Here is a 10550-nt window from a genome sequence, read left to right as displayed (position 1 = left end):
AGACATTTTCCAAGCATGCAATATATATCTGAAATATGTAGAGGGCACTAGGCTCTATTTTTAAAACATAGAAATGTGGAAATGTCTGTGGAAATGTATTCCTCTGGAAATCTGCTGCCATATCTTTACTCTCATAACGCACAGACCCCTCAGCGACGAGAATATTAAAATTTGATACATTTGCACAACACATAGCTGTGGGCAAAGTGGCACACATTCAGGAGGAATATGCAAATGAGATGCCACAACACAATATTTCCAGGGAAAAATAAACAAAAACAAACATGCAAACAAATAAATAAATGACAAACAACATCCAAGGGGAAGAACGGCATTAGGAAGCAATGCTAATGCAAGTTACTGTTGCTAACAATGACACTGTAATGACTGTAAGACTCCGATGAAGTGAATGTGATTAGAGGAGGCAGGTTTCAGCACTTCTTTCACCCAGCGTCTTTGATACTCCTGTTCATCATTCACTGTTTTGAGGATGTTTGCCTTTCACTCATATTCATATGCAGTCATTGTGAGTTGTTTCCTTCTTTTGTCATCTCAACCTTTCAGTGTGGCTATTTTCACTCTGGGGTATTTTTTTTGCTCAAGGATTGTGAACTCTGGGTGATTCATCCTCAAACAACTCAGTCAATCATCATTTTTTTTGCTGGACCTTCAGATACTTTATTTTGTTGTATAGCCATTGAAATGAATAATACACTCTTATTTGATTGCTGTTCAGCAGATGTTGGTTTCTTTGAGGGTTTTAATCAATAAGAGCTGCATTTCTTTTGTATTTAAAAAGTTTTCACAGTTTGAACATTTAAAAGGCATTTGGTTTATTGAGTTTGTTCACCTTCTCAAAAACTGTTCTAAAAATGAATATTCACAGATTAAACTGAACATATAGTACACAACTATGTACTATTGTTATAAAAGTATTATGGACCCATTTTATTTAGTTTTATTGTCAATATAAGCTACCATAATGTGGAACAGTATGAGAGTAAATAAATAAAACCAGAAATTTCCTTTTTGAGCAGACAATCCATTTAATTCACACCAAGAACAATAAGTTTGAGCACTTTTTGGACTCTCGGTGCCCTAATTCTCTTTCACTTGCAATGTATCTAATAAAACTAAAAGGACAGGTTACAGATATTATAGTAAAGGAGGAAAAGAGGTAACAAATGATGGCAAGGAAAAGTTTGAAAAATGAAGAAACTGAAAAGGGCAAAGCTGAGAAATGTCAGAGAAGAGGATGAAAGCTGTGAAAGGGGAACAAAGCGAGGTTACAGAATCAGACTGAATGAAGCCTCGACAGATGACAGAGTTGGTCTTGCAACACTGAGTTAGCCCTTCAAACTATATCCATTCTCTCTCTCTCTCTCTCTCTCTCTCTCTCTCTCACACACACACACACACACGTGGTGTTTCAAGAAATTACACATGAATAATTCATGTTTTCAACTTTACTCAGGCCAACTAAGACTGTATAATTAATTGAGGCTTCTTTTACAGGGGACTGGAATTAGGGAGGATTGACGTGAGAGGGCAGAGCATGTTTAATACCATAATCATGTAAAGCAGCACTAAGTGGTCATGAAATCTTTTAAAATTATTATTATTTCTGTGTCAAAGGCTTGGCATGGTCTTCCAGTTTAGCACTTGAGTGTACAGTATATTCATCTATCACTGGATAATATTTGGCCCACTGCTGACTTTGATATGTAGCTGGTAGATCACACTTCTCTGGCCGTTTATGCATTTTTAAAATTGTCAGTTTTTATATTCCGCCCGTCACTTACGCTAATCATTTTTCAAATTATCGTGCCTAACTATTTACTCAATATTCACTTTGTTTCATGTCAGTGAATTGCAAATGTGCATGCTTAAAATATTCGGGACACGACAAGGGCATCTTCTCTGAATGTAAATGAAACTCATTGTGTCTATATCTGCTGAAATGTGCTAGCTTTAAATGACAAAACAAGCAGATCTTACTTGTTGATTTCTAATCAGTTTAAAGGAAGAGGTGACAATCTGCTGAAAATGTACTCACCCTCAGGGCATTCGAGATGTAAATAAGTTGGAGAAATTTGCCATTACATCACTTGCTCATTAATGGATCCCCTGAAGTGAATGGGTGCCGTCAGAATGATAAAAACTTTGTGGACTGAAGTTCATCGATTAACATCTAGCGAAGCAAAAAGCGGCTTGATTGTAATAAACAAATCTATCATTAAAAATGTTTTGAACAAAATTTTCGATGTGTGAGGACAACAGAGAATGAACATTTCCATTGGAGAAAGAATTCTGTATAGATTATAGACAGGTATTTTGTCTGAAAGCAACGTTTTAAAGTCAAAATGCCTTGATGGATTGGTTTCTCACAAACAAACAGCTTTTCACTTCACAAGACATTAATTGATGCACTGGAGTCATGTTCAACAGAGAAAAACATGTCTGCGTGGCCTCATGTGCATTGTATTACTCGTGTACTTATTCAGAACGTTGTGTTTCTGTATTGGAGAAACAGTTGTGCAAAGGAGACTTGTCAGCATAATAAATGTGGCTAAGTTATTGCTTCTGTGAACGAAAAGAATGGCTAGTGCTCCAATCACCAAGGGCTATTTAAAATAGCCTCTTAAAATGAGGTACTGTGGCCTTCTTTAAAAAAAATCAGATATGCTCTTCATCCCTTTTGAATATACATTTTCTTGGATTGATGGTTAGGGGGATATGTTATGACAGTCTTAGAAGGCAAGAGACTTTATGAAAAAAGGAGGTTGTTCTGCCATTCATCTTTTGAAAATAGAGTCATACGTTTCAGGGAGAACTGAGTGATGTAATTTGTTATGTAATTATAGTTTTAAATGTTCACAATGATTTGACCTTGCCGTTAAAATGAAAATAATTGCTACGTGGATCATTTCACTCACAGTAGAGGGAGTACTATTCCCTTACTATAGGTTCAATTGCATTAAAGCAATTCATAAGGGTTATTCCTGCGCTAAATACATGCATTAGGCAGCTTCTAGAAAGTGTTGCTGCAATCAAAGTTTGCCATTGTCTTTTTTTCTTTCGTCGAGAACAGCTTGAGAATGAAATCATTTCTACAGATACAAAGCACAGCTGTAATGCTTGACAAACCCTTTGTTTTGCATCGTTTGAACGCGCTTTAAAATATTCACGGTGCTAAAAATATTGCACCTGCTTTCCGGTGACATTTCCACTGTCAGTGCGGCGCTGCTCTTGAATGGCTTACCTGTTGCCTGGCTCCTGGCTGGAACAAGTCTCTGCGTAATCCTGCAGTCAGCACTGTGAACTTTCTAGAACATTCTCAACGCAGAGATTCAGGAAATTGCTCAGCAAGTGTCAGGCTGCTCGAAAAGAGAACACTAATCCTGTAAAGACTTCCCCTCAAAGCCGCACTTAAAAAGAGGCACCTGGCGGAAGGAAATGGGAGGAGAGCTGAGAAACACAAAGAAATAAGAGATTTTTAGCATTAGTCATGATGCTGGTATTAAGGACGTTTAGTGGGGTTTGGACCAAGACTTTTCTCGTCTCTCCTTGAAAATGGCAGCACAGAAAGCTGAATGACACAAAGGGGAAAAAAAATGTTTTTCTGTACATTGGCAAATAAGGACAAGTTACAATCAATACGTTTTAAAACTGCAAGCATGGCAACATTTTAGACACAGTATTGCAAGTTACGTTTTGATTTTTAATTTAATTTAAATACAAATATTATGTTAATTCTTAATGAATCTGCATTTTTAACAAATTAAATTATCGATTTAATCATCGATTCTGAAATTCTGGTTTTGTTACTGAATAAATCCATTCAAACAAATTTGTTGAGTGAATGATTTAATGACTCACTCAGAAAGTGTTGTTTTATTAATGAATGTGAAACAAATCAGTTGAGCGAATGATTCATAATACAGTGACTGCATCCAAAATGGCATATTTCCTGAGTGAGTTCTTCTTAATTACTTAACATCCATGAAAATATCATGAACGTGTGTAATAGTCTACTAATGTAGTTCAAACATCCATTTGTCATTTGTCAGTTTTTCACGATATTTTGTTATCAACAAAGAGAATTTCCGTAAATCTTACTGCCTGATTTCATCCAACTGGCCTTTTACCAGTAAAATGGTGTTACATTATGATGTCAACGTTAAAAAAACTGTCGCTAAAGTTTTGGTGTATCGCACACAAAAAAATTCCATACATAATTTCACCTATTGCGCAAATTATAGGCTATGCTAGTAGCCTGTTTTTCAACATTTGAAATTTGTTTTTGTCATTATTAAATTGTAACATACAAAAGTTTTTATGTTTTTGTAGTTTGTTTATAGATATTTAGTTCTTCATCATCAGGCAATAGGCTATTCATAAGCAGGCGCAGTTGTAGCCCATTATTATAATTTTTTCTGATTAGCTTTTATTAGATTGTATTGGATATAGGAATGTTAATTTTTTTCTCTCATAACCACTACATTTATTTGCATTAAAGCCCATTTTATTTTGGCAAAATGTGTTTCCAGACAAATTTGTGTGCCGTTTGAAGTATCGATATAGAAATTCTGCACTAAAGTTAAACGAAAACAATGTGTCGACACAAGAATTTTTTATGATAAATAGCATTTCCGTCACCTATATTGGTAAAAACTTTTGAAGCACTAAATATTTTTCACAGAAATTGAAAACCTGGCTATTGTCACGTGACATACTCATCAGTTGTCTGTTGGACGCTAACTTCAGAATCTCAAGATGTTTAGTTACTTTTTAGCTTGCTGTTTAATAAATACTCATATACTGAATTTGACAGACATTATAAATTCAGACATGCTACTTTTTTCGCATACCATGTCTTCTATATAGTTTTCTAGTATGCATATTGGTGACGTGTCTCTACCTGCATTTAAATCAAATTTGTAGAACAGTTTAAAGTTTAAAACGATTTTAAATCTAAGCTATTTTTTAATTTATGTTTTATTTGGTTTACAGTTTCATCTATTAATATGCATCCTATGCTGACATGTGAAAGAGGGTTGAGGCCAAATTTCAAAGCGTTTGGCAGAATTTTTGTCTAAATGAGCGAAACCTCAAAAGTTTCCCCTCCTCCCGGTGTACAAGGCTGTTTGTGCTCTGTGTTGCACTCTGAAACGAAACTGTGTCAAACATCGAAGCTCTGACAGGAGGATTTGCTCCATCTCTCCTCTCCACAGGAAAGCTCTTCTAAGTAACCAGCAGCAGCAGGTGAGGAGTGCAGGAGAGCTGATGCTCCAAGAACTTTACTGACAAGTCTTTGGTGTGACTCCAGCCCCCTAGAGAATCTCTGTCACAGATACACCTCGACAAAAACATGAAAATACCCCCACTGACTCTTTCATGCGTGTGAATGGTCAGTGGAGTTTTGAAACCAATTATATCAACCAGCCATCCATCACGAGCCAAGCTCCATATAGACAAAATGGACCCGTCTCTTTGCTATGTGTTAGATATCAAATTATAATGCAACTTATCAAAGACAGTTTAAAATACAGGCACATGCACCACCAAGAACCGTTTTAATGTGGCAGTGTTAAAACTGTAATGTTTCCTGCTCATTGGAGATTTGTTTTGTTGTGGCCATCTGCCTCTCTCTTTATAAGACATAAACACGCAATCCTCTGTGTATTTTTCATTTGTTTGGATGTAACAGCCTTTAAATTACATCAGGAACAAGTAGTGTGTTCAGCCTAGACAAGGTGTTCAAACTCAACACACACACCCTTCAGTGAAAATATGAGAAATATACGCAGATGAATGTTTTTGCTGTAAATTTTATATTCTGCTCCATCAGACGATGACAGTGGCTCTTCTCATGAATGTAGAATGTGTCTTATTTATTTTATGCTCTCATTCCAAGCCAATGCATATTTGACGGAAATCGGAATCCAATGGCAAGCTGAAATTGACAGATACAATAAACATCTCTCACCTTTCACATTTTGTGACAGCATGAAATTGTATGCCTGCATCTCTCTATGACAGAATATGAAAATAAGACTTCACTATCATATTTTCTTTCTAGTAAACTCAATATTCTTTATGTAATGTGTTATTTACCATTCAACCAATAACCATGAGTGCATTACAGGACAATGACCGATCCTTCTAGGAATAATGTTGCCAGCGAGCACATCACAGTTCGCAGAACCCGCAATTTAATCATTTTTGTTGTCGCTTAAAGATCTGTCCGCACATATTTAGCTTCAGGCCCCACACAGCTCTGTTTTTTTTTTTATCTCCACAGAGACCCAGACAACCTCCAATTAATCCAAATATTAGTGTTTAATTAGAACTGGGGGAAGAATGAATATTTTAAGGATTAAAGGATTACGACGCGTGTGTCATCACAACAACCGGATAACTAAATCGACAAAGTGCATTAGGCAGGCACTAGCTCTATCTCAAGGCAGAAACAGCATCAAAGAGTTAATTACCAAGCTAATCATGGCAGCTCCCAAAAGGATTAGAAAACCTAATCGTAAATCTTCCTTAAAATTAAAATCCAATACCTGCTAAATGAAAAGCGGAGAAAACTCTTCCTTTTTGTTTAATTATTAACTTGAAACGTTAATATTCAGGATTATGTCTCTTATAGTCTACTGTGCGTCTGAATGCTTACATATTTCCAGTGTTATCCTGTCATAGACAAATAGTATTTTTTCTGTCTGACTGTCTCATTATGTGATCTTCACATGTCTATCCCCTCTAATCAATGTAACACTAATGGTCACTCATCAGCTCAGAGTAAATATCAATTACTGCCAGCAGAGCTGAAAAAGAAGGAAATGAGTTGGTCCTGCAGGAGTGTCAGTAACCACCAAAACAATGTCAGCGCCTAAGCCTTGTACTGTCGCTGTACCCTCATTTATCCTATTTATATGTCACGTTGTTCTCTGATGGGAATTGAAAACATGTTAATTAACACAGACCGCTAATTTTATAGGTTGCCCAAAAGATATTGTAGTAAATGTTTTATTTGTTAACAACGGGCAAGAAGTGTTTATTTAAATAAGTGGAAGTGTTTCATTAAATAATTTGTTAAATTCTTTTTAAACAAAATAGCCTGAACTGCAAAAGTAATTATTTTCTGTGAAGTATATATTATTTAGTTGCCTTCAATATCCCTGTGCAAACAATAGAGACTATTCTGACTGATAAGGACTTTTTTTCATGCCAGTGCCTTTGAGAGTGGCTGTATTAGATTGTATTGTAGCGTCAAACATCCAATTCTGTGGTCATGTTATTGCTTTTCCTCTTTCAATTACTGTGTTAAATTTTAATGTGCTTGGTTATCACTATTGTTTGAACTGTCTTCATGGACGCTGATTGGTTTCTTAAGAGGTTGATAGGTTTCAATGTCCTCAGTGTCCTCGTGCCAAACCAAAGCTCTTAGGATTTGTTCTCATTTCAGATGCCATTATTTCTACACATCAGATGAAATCAGCAGTTATAAAAGCCTCTAAGTAATACTAATAACTGTGATTATAATATGTGATGTGAAATAGGGTAATGAATCAGTTACGCAGCTGAGCGTTTAAAATATCTGTTTTACTCAATATCTGTCACTATCTCGTTCTCAGGCAGACCAGTGCAGAGCTTTTCATAAAAGATTTACTCAGCGTTGCTCTTTTAAACACACACATTAAAAGTCAATTTAATGGTATCCCTCAAGGACCATTATTGGAATGAAGAGGTTGAATAAAGAGAAGCCTAATTAAAACCCTGTTTAAACTGGTGTTTGTGTAGCTCTGCAGTAATCGTCTGGCTCTTTGCTCAAAGGTATTGGCAATGCCTCTGAAAACATAAAAAGTAAAATGTTACATACAGAAATGCAATATGCACCCTTGAACTTACTTGTCCCAGCTGCTAACCCCGTGAGAACCAAGGAACCGTAAGAACTACTGTGCTGCTGTGTGAGTAACCATCATCGATTCCCAAAATGCACGGGAAGATGATTGTGTGTCCCTGCAGATGTTTTAAAGTGAGCAGAAGACTTGAATCATGCATATATATATTTGACAAACATTTATAATCAGTCTATTCGTCTGTATAAGACAACTGCATACAGAAGCGCATTCAGAAACAGGCTAATAGAGTTGTCAGTCTTATGGTTTGACACGTAATTAGTGTAGCATTCTGGACTCGATGAGGGCATTGCCAAGGACATATTTGTCATCCTCTTTTGCACCTGTGTGCAGCAGTTTCCAGATATTCAAGGGCTGTGTGTCTTACCTTTGGGGCTGAAAGGATTGTCCCTGAGTACCATTGAATTATTTCCTCAAATAGGAGCCTCTGAGATATTCTGAACACAAAATTATTAATTGCTGAAACAAAGCCAGCTGACTTGTACCTTTCTGAAGTGATTTTCAAGCATATCAATAAAACAAGCAAGCAAACAAACAAATCACAGTAAAACTACTTCAAAAGTGACATTTGCAAATCAAATAAATATGTTATATGTTTTTTTTGTGTGTGTCTATACTATACGGGGAGTTATGCATGCATGGATGCAGTCTTTATGTTGATGCAAATATTAAATATTCTAAAGCCGTCATAGCCTTTTTGTATTTCTTCATCAGTAAATGGGCAAGCTGAATACTTTCAGATCGAGAGTTCTGAGCATGTCTTAAAAATGAAAGCAATTCCAGCCTCAAGGCTGTCAACATCTTGCCTTTCTTCTTCCATCTGGAAACGTAGAAGAAGGACATATGTGTGTCAGGGGCAGAAAGAAGAGATAAAGTATTTAATTAGGGGAAAATACCATTTGCAAATTAATTAATTCTACCGGACTAAAATGATGAACTGGAATGTTTCGGTTGCCTTTGTTTTGCCGCCTAGGAAGAAAGCATTTCAGCGCACTGTAACTTTCAAAGAAAATAAGCGACAGGCTTTGAAGAAGTTTGCTAGCTAGTCAAGACAGAAAAGTCAAATGGATAAAACGAGCCTGAATCATTACTTAATTAGAACAATAAACAATGGCAGATGCAAAAATTTACGATAGGCTCGTAAATTACCCACAAAATTCATTACAGCTGAAAAAAATATGGGTCTGTCGATGCGCATTTATGGGGGCGTTTCATCAGGAGATTGAAAAAATCACAGATCATATTTATATTCTTCAAAGCGTGTTTGACGTTCTTCATCGGCACTGTCTGAATGCCAAGACGTTTAATCCCTTAAACGCTTTTAAAAGTCTTTTAGACCATGAGCAAAGCAGCAAACAGGGAGGCATGGTTGTTGTTCACTTTGACATTCAGGGAACCAAAGGAAAGTTAAATGAGTTTTGTGGCTCTGAGTGAAGCTTAAATGAGCTTGATTGATCTCAATAAATAACGCTATTGAATGGGCCATTCGGCCTGGTCGTTTTGTAAATGTCGCTGACTAGCAGAGTGGAAAAAATAAGTTTTTTTTTTTTTTTTTGTTTTTTTAATCCTGACAACCTCCATGATGTATTGTAGTAAGGAGTAAGTGAGATGTGATGGTGGCAGTGTGCGTATTGACCAGAAAAGAAACTGACATTCAAAAGATTGTGTATGTGTGAAGCTAGACACCAAGCTTAATGTGATTTTCCATTCAATTCGATTCGACTGGCAGGAAATGGTATTTAAATCACAAGTGTGTGTAGGACCGGCTGACAGGGAGATGATTGCACGGATAGGTTAGAACAAAAAGACGCATTCAAACAGTGCGCCACAAATAAACTGCTACTACTATTAGACGCAAAATACCTGCGGCACAATGAAACTAATAGCTGCTCAAGCAATGTCATATCTGCCAGCTATTATCATGTCAAAATGACACATTAGCAGCTTCAAAGAGGCTAATGTAATAAACCATGTCATTTGAAGTCACAGCCGTGTGCGTAAGTGGACTGAACTGTTCTACTCTTTCACATCACGACTCAAAGGAATCACATATTACAGGTTACAGCGTTCATATCTGCCCAAGAGCCTATTTATACCATGGATAGTGCACTAAACTCAGTACAAACATCTATCACAATACATCTATTTATCAAGGCAATCTTTTGCAATATAGGCTTTTATAAAACAACATAATAGAGTGAAATACTCACATACTGTTGGGAAAAAAGCATGTCTGACTTGATGCAGTTTCAAACTTTCGCACACGAACACAAAGCAATCTGTCTGAATCAAGACTATTTAAAGATACACTTTGGGGTTTTAGTTGTATAATCTGTAGATTAATTACAGTTTGAAATGTTAATGTGAAAATGAATTAGATTTCACAACAGTAAGGTTCGCAATAATTCAACTGCTTATGTGCACAGTGTCTTAGGCTTTTGAGGATAAACTACAGATGGGAACTGAATTCCAATTTTAGTGTCATTAACATTGTTGTGCTTTTAAGGGATAAATGGGCCTTGGAGAAAAAAGTGCAATTACACTGGCAAATGATGAAATGATTTCAGTAATAGATAGATTTAACGTAGACATTCTTTTGTGTCTTTTAAACGCAATCCAAAACAG

At 36.3% G+C, this 10550-nt stretch overlaps 1 protein-coding gene across 6 annotated transcripts in view; it reads left to right on the top strand.

The window, feature by feature from the left end:
* The window catches only part of LOC122328902 (sushi, von Willebrand factor type A, EGF and pentraxin domain-containing protein 1-like), a 502117-nt gene that overhangs the window by 282399 nt on the left and 209168 nt on the right, over window positions 1-10550 (top strand). The gene's annotated exons all lie outside the window — the stretch shown is intronic.

The sequence above is a fragment of the Puntigrus tetrazona genome, chromosome 23 (genome assembly GCF_018831695.1).
Source record: "Puntigrus tetrazona isolate hp1 chromosome 23, ASM1883169v1, whole genome shotgun sequence".
Taxonomy (NCBI): domain Eukaryota; kingdom Metazoa; phylum Chordata; class Actinopteri; order Cypriniformes; family Cyprinidae; genus Puntigrus; species Puntigrus tetrazona.
Note: the sequence above shows the minus strand (reverse complement) of the source record. Positions and strands in the feature narration are given on the sequence as shown.